Below are 19,553 nucleotides of genomic sequence, written 5' to 3' on the forward strand. Positions count from 1 at the left end.
GGGACGCATGATTGGAATGTTGGTATGGAAGGGTACGGCTTGCTCAGGAAGGACAGACAGGGAAAAAAGGGAGGAGGGGTTGCCTTGTATATTAAAAATGTACACACTTGGACTGAAGTGGAGATGAACGTAGGAGATAGCTGTGTAGAGAGTCTCTGGGTTAAGCTAAAAGGGGCAAAAAATGAGGGTGATATCATGCTAGGAGTCTACTACAGGCCACCTAGCCAGGTGAAAGAGGTGGATGAGGCCTCCAAGGGAGGTGGTGGAATCTCCCTCTCTGGAGATATTTAAGAACAGGTTGGATAGACATCTGTCAGGGATGGTGTAGACGGAGCTTGGTCCTGCCTTGAGGGCTGGGGGCTGGACTCGATGACCTCTTGAGGTCCCTTCCAGTCCTATTATTCTATGATTCTATGTTGCAGTTATAGACTGGGACAGCGAGCCTTTGGAACTGGGATCTAGCAGGCTGCTTCTGATTGCCCTAGAGGGGAGGCCCTTTGGCTGTACTTGTGGCTAGAAGCTACTCTGCATCCAGCACCCAGAAGGAGACTGTGAGTAACTGGGCATCTTTGGGAAAGTGCTGCCTGGGACAGACCCTTGAGATACAGACTAACTCTGGGTTCAAAGAGAGGCAAAGAGGCCAACCCAGTGAACCAGAGCTGCTGCATAGCTTGGACCCACATACTCACTACCTACAGAGAATCTCCATTACAGCTGCAGTTCTTCAAGCGCACCCATGCAAGCAAGAGTCTGGGACTCTGAGTCCAGGGGTGTACACGCTCTGGGGTGGGATAAATATTGGCAGTGCAAATGGCAGCCAGATAAGTTTCTTTTACTTCTGTGCACTTTGTTAATCGCCGTTATTCACTGTTAATTTGTTAAATCCTGTTTCTTTAAGTTAAGTAAAGGTTGTTCATTCTAATGCAATCTATTAGATGTATATTATTTATGATTTGTAATTGTTGTTCTGAAATTAGATCCAGTTTATTGCTGGAATAAGTTTATTGCTGGAGGTTCCCAAGGCACACCAGTAAGTGTGTACAGGACCAGCCACGTGGAGGCACCGCCATTGTACATTCTTTATGAGCAAGGGGTGGATAGGTTTTCCCCAACCAAAGAACATCACCACTGGGTTACTCAGGATCTACTTTTCTGTCAAGACCATCAGGCGCCCAGGCACACCTGTGAGTGTGACCTGCTCCCAAGTAACCCAGGGAGAAAAAAGGGGGTTACACATAGTCCATGATTCAGAAAGATACTTAAATTCATGGGAACCTTTAAGAAGATTAGTAATCTCACTTATTTCAATGGGAGTACACAGAAGCATTAAAAGAAGGATATGTCTGTACTGACATCAGCTGGCCCATGTCCGCTTACTTGAGCTATGGCTCTGTTTAATTGTGGTGTAGATGTTCAGATTTGGATTGAGACCTTGGCTTTGCGACCCTCCCTAATCACAAGATTCAGCAGTTGTAGTTCAAATCCTCCAAACCCAAGTCACCTGACACAGGCCAGCCATGCGGGTTTAATTGTGTTGTAGACATGCCCTAAAAAGCCAAAGCTCCTGCAGAAGAAGGGACTTTTCACATAGGCTGAAAACCTACAGAAGAACAAAAAAAAAATCCAATACACTATCTGAACCAGTGGGTTTTGTCCATGAAAACTCATGATGCTATATATATAATTTATTAGTCTCTAAGGTGCCACAGGACTACTTGTTGCTTTTAAAGTTACAGACTAACACACTACCGCTCTGAGACAAAAAAAAAAAAAAAAAAAAAAAAAAAACACACGCCTCTTAGGCTTAACAACATTCTCAGCAGCTGACAAAGGCAATATCAGTAACTGGCAATTAAGTGAATGAGTTTGTTATCTAACGTCTTTCACCTGAATGGGCACCATGGCAGAAAACTTTGGGATAGTGCAGTAGGAAAAGCAGTCTAGCTTATCTTTGCTGAAGAGAGCTGTGCAGCTTACATCTGTGTGCCCCAGTCCCTTTAGGGTTTTAAGAGTGTGATGCTTAGCTGACTGCAAAACTAGGCAAAAATACCACATTTTTAAAAGACTTTCATATGAGTCCTCACTTGTCTAAGTGCAAGAATGGTTATTTTCAATGGAAAATCAGAACAGGAATTATGCAAACACATAGACTCACCAAAGAAATCCACTGGGAAAGGCCCAACATAGGTCATCACCCCCAGCATCCTTCCATCTGGCGGAACAGAAGCAGGGATGTTTTCTAGTCTGCCACCTAATTAATAAGAATACAGTTCATTTGCAGTTTAGCACTAATGAGTATATATTGACAGCAAGCTTCTCTATTTTAGATGTATTAATGAATGTAACTGTATTCTCTTCTCGATGACTGGCATCCAGGATTGCACATCATAGAGAAGGGTGGAGACAGCTGGTATTGATAGAAGTCTTCCTCCCTAAAGATATTCAGTGCTGGTTGGCAGGAAGAGGAGTTCCCACAATACAAGTAAAACTCCAGGAAGTTAGTTAACACTGTGTTGCTTCCTTTGCTTCCTTCCCAAATTGCTTGATGTTTTTGAAAGCAAAAATCCACTTCAGACTTTGTTTTTAGAAAACACCAGGTGGAGCATTAGTCTGAGAAAAAATATAATTAAAAAAAACCTACTGTAGCCCTTTAGAAAGTTTTCACAGAAAGACAGCGAAGAGCACAAATTATTTCTCTGTACAATGTCACTTATTTTCCTCTTAGTACATATAAGAACCCAGATTCACAAAGGCATATTTACTTCGGGATAACTCTAATTATTGTGAATTTTTACCAAGGATTAATTTGGCCCATACACTTTATACTGCAAGTAGCTCCTAAATATGAAATCATTTGTATCATTTGGCAGTAATTATATACCATCTATGTGGAACTAAAGCAGAAGTAAAAACAGATACCTACAAACAAGAGGGTCCTTGCTGGCCCATGTATTTTGATATCCTTGTCTTTTACCCACCAGTGTGCTTTCCCCAGACATATCAACATTGAAGATGGCATACTAAGAAAAACACAGCACCTGTGATGTTTATTTGCTGCAGTTTTAAAATCCTTACTAGAACTGGTACTCTGGGGAACTGTGTCAAATCACAGAGGAACAACGTGATTTGACTGAATCAAATGAATATCGCCACAATAACCATAGGTCCATGCATGTAGCCACAAATTCAATGCTTGCCCACTTGAAAGCAACACTTCCTACCATGTGAATTTCATATATTAAATTAAAACTCTAATCCACTTGTTATGATGGGACCACTATCTGTGATGAAGCAAATATGCATTTTGCTTCACAATCCGTAGAGTTGAAAAAAAGGCATATAAAGTAGCTTAATATTTTAACAAGTATATTAATGAAGGGACATCAGTTAAGAAAACAGAATATACATGTTATCAGGAGTGACATCCCTTCTTCTGACCATTTACAAATTTACATGCTAGTATGCAGTTAGTCCTTACATTCCTTTAGAACACAAACTTGCACAGTACCATAACTAAAAATCAAACTTTTACTACAATATTCCCTCTGCTATGGGTAGGGAGTACTATAGTAATGCTAATTACATACAAATGGCAAATGTGATCATTATAATCTCAGATACATGGCCCAACCCATAAAGTTGACTTCATCAGTGAAAAATATATATTTTCAAAATAATTCATTCCTACTATTGTAACAATATACAGATGTTTGTTATTTATTATTTTTACTACAAGAGCATCTGCAAACTTTGGCTGACATCAGGGCCCAATTGTACTGGCTTCTGTACACATGATCAGTAAGAGACATTCTATGCCCTCAAAAATGTACATTTCAAAGACAGACAAAACATGGGTGAAAGGAAGTAGCACTACCACCATTTTACATATGGGGAATTGAGGCAGAAAGATAATCTGATCTCACAGGCACACCTAAGAACTGACTCCAGAACTGGTGTCAGTAATTTACGTGGAAGGCCATACAAATAAGTATAAATATTTTCTTTCCTTTTTTCTTTTTTCTTTTTTTCACTTGACAAATATTTTGTTTTGCTTTGCTTTTTTAAAAAGGAACAAAATGCAAAAGATAGTAGTTATGAAACTTAAGGAACCATGGGCACATGGATTGAGTCCACATGCAAATTTAGTTCTTGTGGCACCATTGTACTGCTATGATCAATGGCACAAAAGGCATCTTACTCTTACATAATTCAGGGTGTGGCCATGTGACCTGCTTTTACAGAAGCAACAAAATTCAGTCACATACATGCATCCCGCAGTTCATAAGGAGTAGACAGCAGTATCTGTAGATCTCAAAACACACTGCAGAGCTATATACACTTTATTATCCACATTTTACAGACGAAGAAGCTGAGCTCAATTCAGCATAAAGTGGTCCCTCAAGTCAAGGCAAAACTAGAGAATCTGCTTTCCAGATTCTCAGAGCTGAATCCCATGGGCATGTGTTTATGATGGCTAGTACATGCTGCTGTTGCCTCTACCCAGTGCAACCCTACCCTACTATTTCCAGTGCACTAGTTCAGCTAGCCTGAGCATATCTACATAAACTCAGATTCCTCAACTACAAGTCCAGCACCCAATAGCCTGTGGTAACCCACACACCTTCTTGATGCGGTCCCATCTAGTGGCACTTACAGAGAGAATAATGAGTGTGCTTTACAGCATTAGCTGAGAGCCAACTGGCTTTTAGCTCATGCGGTAGAGGCTCATGCTTTAAGCTCCAGAGGTCCCAGATTTGACTGGAGTCTGCTGGTGTTACATTGTCAAGCGTACGGAATCACAGGAGGCATTTACTAAAGAACACAATAATAACCAGAGTCACGGCCAGCCAGGCTCCCATGCAGCTTGGGTTGCACCTTTGCCTGCTTCAGTTATCAGAGACCACAATCTGTCTGGTGCTCTCCTCAAACACAAAGCCATCTAGAGGCTGAATAATATACTGTAAGGAAGTTTATGTCTACACTGCATCACAGTGTAGACCTACGTGGTGCACTGTGATGACTTCATGTGGATGCTACTGGCATGAATTAAAAGTTACCTCTTTTGCATTAATGTAGTCCTCCAACAGGATCCCTTTAACACAAACTGGATACTTTTTCAATCACACCAGCAACATCCACGTGAGTCGGTGAAAGTGAACACTTTGGTGTGTGCTGCCATTCTCACACCCCACAGTCTGAACCACAGGACTGTGTAGCTGAGCGCTAAATATGTCATCATGCACACTAGCCTAAGGGTCCTTCCCAGTGATTTAACTAAGTGTATCTAGACACTGGTACTTGTACATGTAAACAAGAGCATGTTGCAGTATTTATGATTCAATAATATGAATGCTACTATGGGGGGAAAAAAGGTAATGAGCAACCTCCTTGACCATGCTGGCATAGATAGGTAGGGCTGAATGGGCATCTTGGTGACAAGCTAAAGATGTGATTCCCAGCTCAGTTATACAAACTCCTGGCAGCTCTCATTTGAGCTAGTATGCTAAAAACAATAGTGTAGTGGTGACAGCAGAAGCTGTGACACCATGCTAGCAGTTCTGTGTACAAACACAACTGAATCCCATGGGCATATAATTTCTGGTGGCTAGCACATGCTGCTTTTGCCTCTATCCATATTACCACAGCTACATTGTGATTTCCAGCACACTAGTTCAACTAACCTGAGTACACCTCCATAGCTGAGAATCACACCCACCACTTCACATGTAGACATGTCTTCAAAGGGGGTCTTCAGGATGAATATTAAAGCACACTGACAATGTGATACTAGGGAGCTAACACTGATGACCCCTAGGCTGCACTTTCTACTACAGATAGAGACCCTCAGTCTGCAGAGCTATAGAACAAATCTAGTTTAACTTCCATACCGTTTGTTACAAAAAAAGAAAAATCACGTTTTCTTTGATATAGCATGTACTCCAAAATGATCCCTTTTATCTTACATAGTGCAAAATAAAATCCTGGCAGTAAACAAAAAATTGAATATTTCATCTTTTTATAATCTACAAAACCACTGCACATCAAATATTTATGAAATATTTTTAAAAATAATATTCTCAGTACATTTATCCATGAAGAATGAATCCCCTATGAACTCAGAATTTCTCCCCTCCTCTCCCTCCCATCAAATACTAGAACATTTACAAGATTATACTGGAAGAAATAGCATTGGTGAAAGCTGGGGTTTGTAATTGCAAAGTTAATTATCTTTCCTAAACCATCAGTTGTCACTTACATAGACCAGATTCTAGCAGGCTCTCAAGGGACCAACTTTATTTCATTCCTAATGGCTTGGGACCCACCATTTTGCTGTCTCTGAACATTTGGTCACTGAATGCACCATTTATGGAGTATTGTTTAATTAAGGACAAATTAAGAGAACTGTGAACAGAATTTAATTTCATATACTGTGTAAATTCTTTTAAAGAGGGTACTAAACTATAGGCATTATAACTTTTCATTATCCATTGCTTCTATAAGGTATGGACAATTTATTGTTTGCAACAGTTAAGAGTTTTGTTTACTCTTTGGGGGATTATTCTGGCATTGCTGTTTTTGTGCCTCGGGATTCCTCATGATTCCTTTAACCCCTTATGTGGCACAATTCAGTATTTCCCTGAAAAAGCAGGCACAGGAATGATAGCAACCGGACAGACAGCATATGTTTATAAGGCTAAGGGATGAGATGAACTCTACAGTAGTCCAAGGTCAAGGGACCTGTTAGGGCATATCCATCCCATAAGGGAACCCAACTTCAATGGGCCTTCTTCTGCAATAGCTCACAGCAGGAAGATGAGAATAGGGATGGTATATTTGGCCATATAGGCATTACATCTAAGGGGAGGGACAAGTGTGATTATATAAACCTAAATACAAGTGGACAGTATTTTCCATTGATTTTATATTACTTTGGTATATTATTTAATATTGTTTTGGTTTCCAAGATATCAGAAAGGTTGCCTGATTGCTTTCAAAAGGTGGCAATCAGCAAGCAGATACAGACAGAATGTTGTATTTCTAGTATACTTTACTAATCATTAGTATGTACACTTTTGAACAGGGGCATTCAATGGCAAAAGCATAGGATAGCTTATAATTCATAAATATAACTTCCCAAAACCCCAGCAGAGCAACTCTGAGATCAAGTTCTCAAACAGACCTATGAGGGTTGCTGCTTCTCAGCACATCCTTCCACTGCTTAGTTGTCCAAACTCTTTCCCCACATCACACAACAAAGTCCTTTTTCAGAAATGAAGCTGGGTAAATACACCAGATATTTTTTACACCAATTCAAATATTCAACAAATCCACTTTGGTTCCACATCTTTTTTAGCTATCACATCACATTCTGGCAATGAGTTTATTGGGAGGCCAGTTTGTCAAAACAAGGATTTTAATTATAGTTATAATCACAGACTGTGAGTTTTGATTTTGTACTTGCAACTGAAGTGATTCTGAGTTCTGCACATCCAACCAAAGAACAGACATATACCATACCACCTCTCTGTCCAGTCAAAACAGCTCATGCACATTTTGAATCTTTACAACTGCTCTCAAACAAGCTGTAGACCAAGAACTACATGAATAATGTAAAAGAACAATTATGAATTATTCATGCAGCTAAAATCATGTCCCTGGACTGTCAGAGTCATTACCCCCACATACTGATGGTACTTTTGCAAAACAAACTGAAGCAATCAATGAATAAACTTTCAAGTCTGAATGAAACATCCTCTTAGAAAAGATCTTGTTTGTCAGTCACTGCCCTCACCAATTAACTCAACTCACTGCTAATTCCTGGTCCACTGGAGAAAACTGCAGCAGCATAACCTAAGGTGTTAATTTAAGCCAAAATAGTTATACCTGTCTTGTATACAGAGAGTTACATGCTTTTATTTTGATATAAGAGAATTCATTGTGTTTGTTTACTTGTTTAGCTTATATCTCTTGGGGAAAAAAGGGTTTAAATATCACTTTAAAAACACTCTTATACCAACATAAAAGCATAAAAATAGGGGTTTATACCTACATAACTGTACCTGTGAAACTCTTCTGTGTGGACATAGCTATTTTGAAATAGGTTAAACTAAACAGGAACATAACACTCTTATTCCGAATAAGTCTGTCCGTACATCGAGCTGTTCTGGAACAGCAACTTCACTTAAAATCTACTTGTACTTCATCAACTATCAAGCATAGCTGAGGCTTACATCAATTTGGGTGAGTCTACACTGCACCCTTAACTCAAAATAAGCCATGCAATTTTAGCTACACAAATTGCATAGCTTACTTCGAGTGTATTTTGAAATAGCTTATTTTGAAATTTGGCACTGTTTACACAGTGCCAAATTTAGAAATAGAGCTCTATTCCAAAATGTCCCTTAATCATCATAGAACAAGATTTACAGGGACATCAGAATAGCAAGCCCATTATTTTGAACGCTATTTTGAAATAATGGGCTTGTTTAAAAGACACAGAATAGCTATTTCAGGATACTATAAGTATCCTGAAATAGTGCCACAGTGTAGTCGTACCCCCTGAAACTTCATCTTAATTTAAACAGGAGCAGTTTTGCAAGTGGACAAGCCCGTATAGGGATAAGCTAAAATGATACAACCAAGGTTTAAAGCTAAACCAATGTAAGAGGACCACTCATAAAGCAGCACTGGTTTAACTAAATCTATTTAAAATAGCAGTTTGGTTGACATAAGTAGCTTTGCATCTATGCTCACATTTTTCTCTGTCCAAAGTAATGACCCTTTCACAGTGACACAGTAAAAACACCTCCTGCAATGGCATCATGCCATTGTTGACCTACTGAGGCTGAAACCATGACAGCATCGACACTATGAACATGTCGACACCAAGAAATTAATTCAAAATAACTTAGTTTGAAATAATAAAACCCAAAATAACAATTTCAAAATAGCAGATCCACACTACAGGGAAGCCTCGAAATTAGTCTGAGGCAGGTTCCATTAAGGTACGTCCATACTTGTATCCTCTTTCGAGAGAGGGATGCAAATAAAGAGATTCAAAATTGCAAATGAAGCCGGGATTTAAATATCCCACACTTAATTTGCATATTCATGTTATGGCGCTATTTCGAAATAACAGACGCTGTTAAGACTCGGTTATTTCGAGAGAAAACCCTTCTCTCAAAATAACCCGTATTCCTTATACAATGAGGTTTACCAGTTATTTCGAGAGAAGGGTTCTCTCTCAAAATAACCGTGTCTTAGCAGCGTCTGTTATTTTGAATTAGCGCGATTTCAAAATAGCGCCATAATGCGAATATGCAAATGAAGCACGGGATATTTAAATCCCAGCTTCATTTGCAATTTTGAATCTCTTCATTTGCATCCCTCTCTCGAAAGAGGGTGCAAGAGTAGACATACCCTGAATGTGGATGCACTCAACTTAGAGCCCCAGAAAGCCCTGGGAGTAATTACTTTGAATGACTCCGGGGAGAAGTTATTTCAAAATAGCAGTAGTGAAGCATCCACACTACCGCTATTTTGAAATAACTATTTCAAAATAAGTGTTATTCCTCGTGGAAAGCAGGTATTATTGTTTCAAAATAATCAGCCCCTTATTTCAAAATAGCAGGCTTGGTAGTATGGATGCTCCACTTGTTACTTTGAAATAAGGGGAGTTATTTTGAAATAACTCCCTAGTGTAGACCAGGCTATGTAACCTGTCAACCCTAACAATCCTCCAGCACCTGTCCCATGAAGCTGACATTACCTACATCAATGACTGCTCTGGACATAATTTTAACCTTCACTACTCAGTGGTCACAGGGTCTGGAAGCTGCCCCACCACCTCCTTTCAATTCTCCCAGGTATTTTTGAATGCCCCAAACCTGCAAGCAGCCCTAGCAGCCTCCCCTTGTTGTGTGCAACAGTCTACCTAACCATCCCAGCTCCACTCACTGGAACTGGCAGGAAGTATAGGATCTCCTGGGCACGTGGGGGGAGGAGAAGAGAACTGTGCAACCAACACTACAGAATAGACATAGAAATGTAGACATCTATGAGCAGATTGCAAGGGGGATACAGCAAAGAGGTCTGATGGGGTCAGCTGCAGTGCCATAGGAAAGCACTTTACCAGGAATTCGACAAGGCTGGGGAATGCAACAATAGAGCTCATGCAACAGTACAAACCTGCTGTTTCAACAAGAAACTTCATGGCATCCTTGGTGGAGACTTCACTAGCATCCTTTAGACTACCGTGGTTACCTCAGAGAAGCCCAAGACAGAGACCTCTCCCGTGAATGGTAAGGAAGAGAAGGAGAAGGACTTTAGCTATTCCATGAGCCAGGACTAGTATGATACTTCACTACAGAGTGGTTAGCCTTGCTATGTGAGTGCAGATGAACCTCATGAAGGGGAGGGGATCTCAGGCAAGCATGTACCTGCATATTTCCTTATAATGGCTAAGAGTAAAGGTAGTGTAGGGCCTATCTTTAAGTTAACAAGACATAGATATCAACTTTTCATAGTTTTCCTCATGCAAAAAGGAGCAGAGCTACAACAAACTGAGGTATATTAGAAATCTGATTTTCAGTCTCCTAGGGTATGTCTACACTACAAAGTTAATACGAACTAACAGATGTTAGTTCGAATTAACTTTGATAGGCGCTACACGAGCACTCCGCTAGTTCGAACTTAATTCGAACTAGCGGAGCGCTTAATTCAAACTAGGTAAACCTCATTCTACAAGGACTAACGCCTAGTTCGAATTAGCTAGTTCAAATTAAGGGCTGTGTAGCCACTTAATTCGAACTAGTGGGAGGCTAACCCTTCCCAGCTTGCCCTGGTGGCCACTCTGGCCAACACCAGGGAAACTTGTCTGCCCCCCTCCTGGCCCCGGAGCCCTTAAAGGGCCAAGCGCTGGCTACACAGTTTGTGCCAGTTGCAAGGCTGCCAGCACCCAGCCAGCAGACCCTGCACCTGCCACAAGATGAGCCAGCCACCCGATGCCACCCAGCCCTCCCCCTCTTCCCAGGACGAGCCTGGCAAGAGGCGGGCGCCCGCTTGGTCTAGTGTGGAGATTGTGGACCTCATCGAGGTTTGGGGGGAAGCCTCCAATGTCCACGATCTCCGCACTAGCCACAGGAACGCAGCTGTCTAAGGCTGCATGGCTGACAGCCTGGCTGCCAGAGGCAACCAGTGGAGCCGGGAGCAGGTCCACTGCAAAATAAAGGACCTGCAGCAGTCCTACTCCCGGGCCTGCCTGCCAGGGGCCGACCTGGAGGCCTGCCCCCACTTTCAGGCCCTGGACCGCATCCTGGGGGCTCACGCCGTCCATGCCCCCCGGGTGGTCATCGACCCCGGGGCAGAGGGACCGGTCCTGGACACCGAGGAGGAGGAGCCGGAGGACGCTGCAATCCAGGAGCCTGCCAGGAGCCTGCCCAGGACCCAGGACCCCTGAGGAACCCCACAGACAACATCTCCTGTGTCGTCTGAGGCCGGAGAGGCCTCCATCTGTGAGTACCATCATGCTCCCCTTATGTGTACGGGGGGTGGAGGGGAGAGGGAGCCCAGGGACTGTGGGCCTGGGCCTTGCCCACCATGGAGCAGCAGCTGGGTGTCATGCAGGGGCCTTGGCCTTGCAGAGGGGGGCTGGGTTTCACCCACCTTGTCCACAGGGAGAACTGACCGCTGCTCTTGTTTCACCACAGCCGCAGCACCTGGGACTGCAGGGCGCACCACCCCGCCTGCAACAGCCACCCGTGCCCGGGCCAGCCGGCGTGCCAGAAACCAGGAGGACTACCAGCGGCGGCACCTCCGGTTCATGGAGCAGCTACTCCGCAACCAGGAGCACTGGGTCTGGGAGGACCTTCGGCTGCGCCAGCGGAGTGTGGATGCGCTGGAGGAGCAGAGCCGTGGCCTCAGAGGCTACTTCCAAACCCTGGTGGACCAGTTCCTGCCTCCTCCTGCTCCGGCTCCTGCGGCTGCCGCAGCTCTCGCTCCTCCTCCCGCCCCTGCTGCCCCTGCTCCCTCTCCCTCCGCACCCCCATCCCTCCTGCCCCACCCACCGACACAGACGGGCGCAGAGAAAAACGCTTTGCTGTCCCTCGGCGTGGTAGGCAAGCAAGCGGAAAAACTGAGAACCGGATGTCCAGGGGGTTCCCTTTAAGCACGAGCCTCAGATGGCCTCAGACAGCAGCCACACAAAGCAACTACTGACCTGATGCCCTGCCGGAACCGGTTTCAGCCGCCCTTAAATGCGCCCCTGCATCCAATCAGTGTGGACATGCTAGTTCAAATTAGCAAAATGCTAATTCAAACTAGTTTTTAGTTCTAGATGCGCTAGTTCGAGTTAGCTTAGTTCGAATTAACTAATTTGAACTAAGTTAGTCCAAATTAGCGCTGTAGTGTAGACATACCCCTACTGAGTTAGGTGGGGGAAGGTTGGAGCAGCACTAAGGGTACGTCTAGACTACAAGCTTCTTTCGAAAGAGAACAGATGAAGAGTATTCAGGGCAGGATAGCTTTTCAGAGAGAACAGAAGTCTACAATTTCAGAGATCTGTTTCTGATTTACACAGATATCTAGAACAGTGTTTCTCAACCTTTTTTTTTATAAAGTACCTCTTTTTTTAAAAAAAATATAAGTACCCTCTTTAAAAAAATTGTAATTACCCCCAGCACCTACAGTTTTCAGACACACAATTTTTTTTTCTACTATTGCAACAAATTTGTTTAAACAACTTAATTGTAGCTGGGTGTAAAAAGTACAAAAATAATAAAGCTTTGTAAAAATTAAAATAGAAAGTTGGAGAAAACTTAATTTTTGTTGTGTTGACATACTCCCCAGACTTCTCTCGAGTACCCCTTAGGGTACTCATACCACTGGTTGAGCAACACTGATCTAGATAACCCAAGGCCCAGTCCTGCATTCAGATGTAGGACTCTTGTGCACTTACATTGGTAGTAAATTACCACCCATTGGCTGATGAATCAATGTTAGTTTCACATCTTTATCACTTAACTAATTTTATTGAAGATGACAAGTTTGAAATTTTAAATCAAAACTGTATTTAAATTATCAGAGCATAAAAACTTGAATTATTTTTCCCATAGTCAGGTAAGCTTTTCTAAGTTAATGCACACTTCTTGGTGGATAACAAAACCATAAAAACAAAAAAATTTACTTCCTGTGCTGAGAAAAATATAAGAAAGCAATTTCAATACAAAAAGAATTAACAGGCAAAATTAGCTGAGAATGAAAGTACACACTTAACAAAAACTATAGTATCATTAGTGTGATACTGTAATAGTATTGAAAGTATCTAAAACCTGTCAAGTGAGATTTAGGAATATATCTAGATGTTATTGACAACTGGGTAACAGTCTATAATCCTGGTACAAATTCTGAAAAAATGTTCATGTGAGGTAGTCCTTATGCTAAGAGTAGAATAACATTTCAGAGCTGTCAGTTTTAATTTCTGTTTTATTAATTTTACCATAAGTCTGGAGACATATTTCAAATGGCATATATAAAGTTGGCTGTAATCACACAAAGAATACAGCTATGGGTTTATTCTGACACACCCCAACATCTCTGACAGGAAAATGCCAACCTTTGAAAGGAATCTATGTAAAGATTTTTTTTGTGAAAGCTGAAGCAAGAAGAGGCAGGAGGTCAAACATCTTTGTAGACTGGAGGAAAAGAATAAAGAATGAGACCAATGTGTAGAGTTGCAAAAGTAGACAAAGGACAGAGATTCAAGAGAAAGAGATGGTTCGCTTTGAAGGCTGAGGATGGGAAGTGAATGTCTGGCAGGATTTAGATAGAAACAAGATGGCGGCATCTTCTGCAGTTCTCAGTTACATGGTGCTTCCCCCTTATAGAGAAGGGCTACAATAGCCAGAGCTAGTATGGCTGAAGAAGTGGCTACAGAGTCAGACCATTGCCTGGTGTAGGAGGACTTGTCCCTGATATCTCTATGGAAAAACCTTGTAATGTGCCAAGGTAGGATGAAAGATGGAAAAGATAAAGTAAAAACTGACCTGAACCTCTATTGAAAACTCAGAACAATCCAACAATCATAAAGCTTGTATTATGGCCTCTAGTTTACTGAGCATGAAAGATCATTGAGGTTAAGTGGCTAAACAGGATAAACAACAATATTGTCTCTTCTATAATCATATGAGATGAGGGAAACTACAAAACTTCTATTCAATAGAGTTAAAACATCACTCATCAAAGAAAGACACAGAAGAGGGTGGGGAGTCAACAGAGTTGCCCTTCCTTTGTGGTCAGTACTGACCCTGGTATAGCTCACCTGGATACTAGCTGTACTGCAGAAAGTGGAATGAGGTCCTGTAGTGGATATATTCCCCTCAGAGACAATGCTGATCCTGATTCAATGTTAAGGAATACTGTGAGCTGGGCAGTTGTTCAGTAGGGGGAACAAGGGCTTAGCTCTAAAATGAGATGTACAATTTTTTGCAGGCCTTCTGAATCCAGACATTTTATTTAGTTTCAGAGAAACAAACAGAGCTCCACGTAGGGCTGGTACAAAAATGGAGAAGGGAGAAGCATGGGGAAAAAAATGAAAAGAAAAAAATTTGAAGCCATGTCCATTTCATAAGACGTGAAATGAAGCACTTTGGTTTTTCATTTTTTTTAAATGTTTTTGATAACTGTCTAATTTCTGAAAAATGTCAAGAGGTCAGTCTTTTAAATCTTGAATTTTAATCCCTCTCCCCCTTTTTTGGCACTAAAATTAATAATATCCAAAGTTTTGTAGTTTATTCGCCCCCTCCATTGTCTCTGATTATTTTTATAGTTTGACCTTTCAAAACATCCTCATCTTTGGAAAAGTTTTGGAGGAAAAATTAATGAGTTTCATTTTGTATTTTCAAAAATGGAGAAAGATATGAAAAGTGAGAATGGAAAAGGGGGAAATGGAAAGACTGGGGGAGGGGAGAGGGAAGAAACCAAAAAGAAAAATCTCTATATTCAACTGTATTCAGTGGCAAAATGGAGAAAGGAGGGAAGGGAATTCACATTAAAAAAAAAAAAACATCAAAAATTTAAATCTGAAACTAAATGAAGGCAGCATTTTCATTCTGTTAAGAAATTCCTGACAAATATTTCATTTTGATGAAACCTAATTTTCTGTCACAATTTTTAAAATTCAATTAAAAACAAATTCAGGTAGTCCTAGCTCCAGGTTTTGTCTGGATCCTGCAATAATGTCTCCATAAGACACTTACACTATAAGGGACCATATTGATTTAATCGAGTCTCTGGGCACAGGTTCACCTGCAAAAAACTCATTGCAGAATTAGGGCCTATGCATTTATAAGTTTAGAAGCTGTGTCTACATCAGTGTTTCTCAAAATGGTCTGCAGGGGGGAAAGCCGCTAGTAGGCACACACTGCTTTGTTTACCAAAAGGGTCCATAGTCACACAGCCTCGCAGCTCCCATTGGATCTGGTTCGCTGTTTCCAGCCAAGAAGAGTCACTGGACATAATTTGAACTATCTTTGGCATTTGAAAGTGAAAGAACTGTTTGTCAGAATTCCTTTCGAATAGCAGTTCGATGATAGAATCATCCAACTTTTAGCTATCAGTCAATACAACAGAGATAATTAGATCACATAAAAAATAAGATTGATTCTAAAATCTGCTGTCACTAGGGATTCAATTAACACAAATGTTTATCTTTAGGTTAATGCTGTATGACTAGTACAGTATATATAATATCACTGCAAATAAAATACTGTGATGTATGTAATTGTGTTACAACGAAAGTAGGTCTTGATATTTTACTAGGAGTAACTCTGGTTTAATCTATATTTTTCTTCAAGAACTACTCAGAGTTCAGTGTTCTTCATTTTAATATAATCTGTCTTTCACTCTCTCTCTGGGTAAAAGGATCAGAAGGTTATAATGGATATAAATTGAATATAAGCCAGCAACATAACGCAGTTGCAGAAAAGGCGACTGTCCTTCTGGGGTTTATTAACTGGAGTGTCACGTGAAAGACATAGAAGGTAATTGTGCTTGTCTCCTTGACACCTGTGAGGTATCAGCTGGAGAACTCTGTCCAGTTTTGGTCATCAGACTTCAAGAAATGTGGACAAATTGGAGAAATTCCAGGTAACAGCAACAAAAATGATAAAAGATTTAGGATATCTGGCCTATTAAAAAAGATTTAAAAAACTTGGCATGATTAGTCTAGGGGAAAAAAAGACAAGTCTTGAAATATGTGAAATGCTGTTATAAAGAGGACAATGATCAATTGTTCTCCATGTTCAGTGAAGATAGGATAAGAAACAATGGGCTTAATCTGTAGGAAATCAGTTTTAGATAAGATAGTTGGAAAGATTTTCCCAATAAGGATAGTTCTGGAATAGGCTTCCAATGAAGGATATAGAATCCCTATTCCTTGAGGTTTTAAAGTATAGGTTAGACCAGTGGTGGGCAAATTCTGGCCTGTAATCCAGATCTTGTCTGCAGGGTTAGTCCCTGGCAGGCCCCCACCTCCATGTTTCCCAGCACCTCTGCAGGTATCCAGAGGATCAAAGTTCTGGTTGGCTGCGAATCACCATTTACGGCCAACGTGTGCTGTGGGAAGCAGCGTCCTGTCCATGGCACTTCCTGCTGCTTGCATTGGCAGTGAATGGTGATTCACAGCCAACCAGAGCTGCGATCCTCCAATACCTGCTGAGGTGCAGGTAAACATAGTGGTGATGGCCCACCAGAGACTAACCCTGCAGGCTGCGGGTTTTTTATTGCCCATCCCTGGGTTAGACAAACACTAGTGAAGGATAAGCAACATATAACTGGCTCAGCTTCAGAGTGAGACTGAAGAATGAACAAAATGACATCTTGTGATCCTTTACAGCCCTATATTTCTATCATTCTTTTACTCCGTGTCTACACTAGAGCTGGAAGTTATCATTTCCCACTCAAATAGACACACTGTGTTACGTCTGATCAAGCCATCGCACTAAAAACAGAACTGTAGCCATGACAGTGCCAATGGCGGGAGGGCCTACCTGCCCAAATATATACCTAGGGCCTCACATTGGATTGTACTTGGGGCAGCTAGCTCCTTCCGCTGCCATAGCTACACTTCTATTTTTAACACATTCACCTCAAAGCAAATCTAGGTATGTTTACTAACGCAGGAAATTACACTCTTCGGCTCTAGTACAGCTACACCCCCACAGAGGACTCCTAGATCACATATTATAGTGCAAGATGGAGTCCAAGGATTTAGCCCACCCCAGTGAGAGTTTGTTGGAAATAGAGACTGAGTAAAAACTGAACAATCCATACTTCCCCTCACATCGCTTTCCCAGAAGAACTGTAGATGGGTTCACAAGGAGAGAAGGAATATTTTTTGCTATTCTGAATTGCAAAAAAGGGACTAGGAATGACTAATTTGGATCCCACAGCTACTCCCAGACATTCCCAGTGTAGTCTCCGCCACTGGTGCTATGGCAGCATAGACCTTCCTCTTTAGAACGTTCACACTGATTAGTTATTTTTGCAGGCTGACAAATTTTTCATGTTCAAGAAAACCGAGAAAAGGGAAATAATTAATTTTCACAGTCCCTACACTCCAATAAACCTGAATGCAATTTTATGGGATAAAGATCTGGTCTACATGGAAAAGTTTTGCCAGTGATACTTCTTGTGCTACACAGGCATAGTTATACTAAGATAAACCTTCATGTGAACTCTCTTATTTTTGTATAAAAATAACTGTTTTCAGTCTTGTTTAACCATTTCCTAAGCCACAGATGCTTAAATTAATAAAAGCACTCTTATACCAGATTAATAATGTCTGCATGAGAGTTTCTCTGGTATAAATATACCAGTATGAATGTAAACCTTTAGGTTATAACAAAAAATCTCTTTCCTGTGTACATAAGGACAAAGGCTATTTCTGTAGCCCAAGGACCTTTTTCTTGATGAAATTCAAAGGCCTGTTGCATACAATAGAGCCATGGTGTCCAACCAGTTCTGAAGCAGTGGTCTCCATAGTGGCTACTGCAATACAGTCGTGAGCTAGCCACACTCAACCAGCCCACATGTGGCTAGTAGCATGTTGGACACCACAGCAATCAAGGTTTCAAGAGATTTGTAAAAAAATATTGCAAGAAACTTTTATAACAAGATTTCTGGTGAAATAAATAGAGGATTCACTTTCAGCTTCTCTTTATTATCCAACTTGATCACTGTAAAGTTTTTACAGCTGAAGCACTGGTTCATACAATGGAAATTGGGATCACATTATTTCAGGTTTCCATAATTTCCTTCTCTTCCCTATCCCCTTCCCAGACTCCCACTGCTAAGTTTGGGGGAGTGGGTTGTTTCAGATTTTCTTTCACATTTCATTATTGTCCAACTACAAGCTATGTTCTATAACTTTATGTGAGTAGACCCATGAGTTACTCACAGGCAGCAACATTTGCAAGAATAGAGTCAAATATGTTTTCACTCCAAAATTAGAGAAAATAACTTTTAACACATTGAATACACAATAATAATTATTGAGTCATGATTTTCCATAACAAACTTATGAATGCTCTTATGCTACCACATAGATGTAAAGCATTTAACAACAACCATCTAGTTAAGCTTTACACACAAAAGGTACCTAACCTATTCTGTCTCTCTTAGTATGTACAAATTCATTTTTAATAAGGTAAAAAGAACACCGTAGAATAATTCAAGCCCCAAATTTAGATTATGCAAAGGTAAATAAGAAAGTTTTGAAAATGCTAAATTAATTGAATGATTTTCATGACTTTTAACAAATATCAGTAGAAAAAATATTTTAATTTAAAAACTCCCCTGAAACATTTGCAATCCAAATACTGCATACGCAAGCTGATACAGTACTGGAAAGCAAACTGCCTAAAAATTGACCATCTAGCCTCACTACCCCAGTATTTTGTTCAGTTTAAAGATAACAAATAGTATACATTGTAAAAAAATTGAATTTTAAAAAATATTTCTATCAACTATGCTGCAATCAGTAACATAAAATAATTGGGTTTTGGTGTATTTTAAATATTATTTTTATAACCTCCCAGTGTCCCTTTAATGCAAGAAATAAGCACTGTAAAATATTATTTAAAAGACTGAAGTGTGTTTTTTTAATCCAACTAAAACAACAGTTTACCTGGCTGTGTTCTCACCCACAAACAATGGGAATGCTTCCCTACAGCTTGGCAGGTGTGATTTGGAAATAATTACTGAAGAGGGAGGGGGCCATCACACACATGTAATTCTTTTGGAGAGATACCGAAGGCCTTTTTTCCTTATGTAACCCCATATGATAATTAGCCCAGTTCCACCTGTCTACATTAGTAATTCTTGCAGTTTGCAGTCTGTGGTTAATTGTTACTGTTCTGAGTTAATACAGGTTCAGTACCAGTTACTGGGAAGGCAGAAATAGTATTTTAACACTGAAAACTAAACCTGGATTCACTAGAGCTTCATCATTTTCTTTCATGGCTTCCGTTAGCTGAGAGACAAACCCACATGCTTTC

At 40.8% G+C, this 19,553-nt stretch overlaps 1 long non-coding RNA gene across 2 annotated transcripts in view; it reads right to left on the bottom strand.

Annotated features, from left to right (window-relative positions):
- LOC142826828 (uncharacterized) overlaps positions 1-19,269 on the bottom strand; it is a 70,429-nt gene extending 51,160 nt beyond the window's left edge. The window contains exons 1-3 of one of the 2 annotated variants that reach the window (XR_012901085.1): positions 19,184-19,269; positions 2,156-2,251; positions 1,265-1,600 (exon numbers count right to left, since the gene is read on the bottom strand). This is a non-coding gene — a long non-coding RNA (uncharacterized LOC142826828). Of the gene's footprint in view, positions 1-1,264; positions 1,601-2,155; positions 2,252-19,183 lie in introns of those variants that run through there. The other variant, XR_012901086.1, reaches the window with a different exon arrangement.
- Positions 19,270-19,553: the final 284 nt, after the last annotated feature.

The sequence above is a fragment of the Pelodiscus sinensis genome, chromosome 2, assembly GCF_049634645.1.
Source record: "Pelodiscus sinensis isolate JC-2024 chromosome 2, ASM4963464v1, whole genome shotgun sequence".
NCBI lineage: Eukaryota > Metazoa > Chordata > Testudines > Trionychidae > Pelodiscus > Pelodiscus sinensis.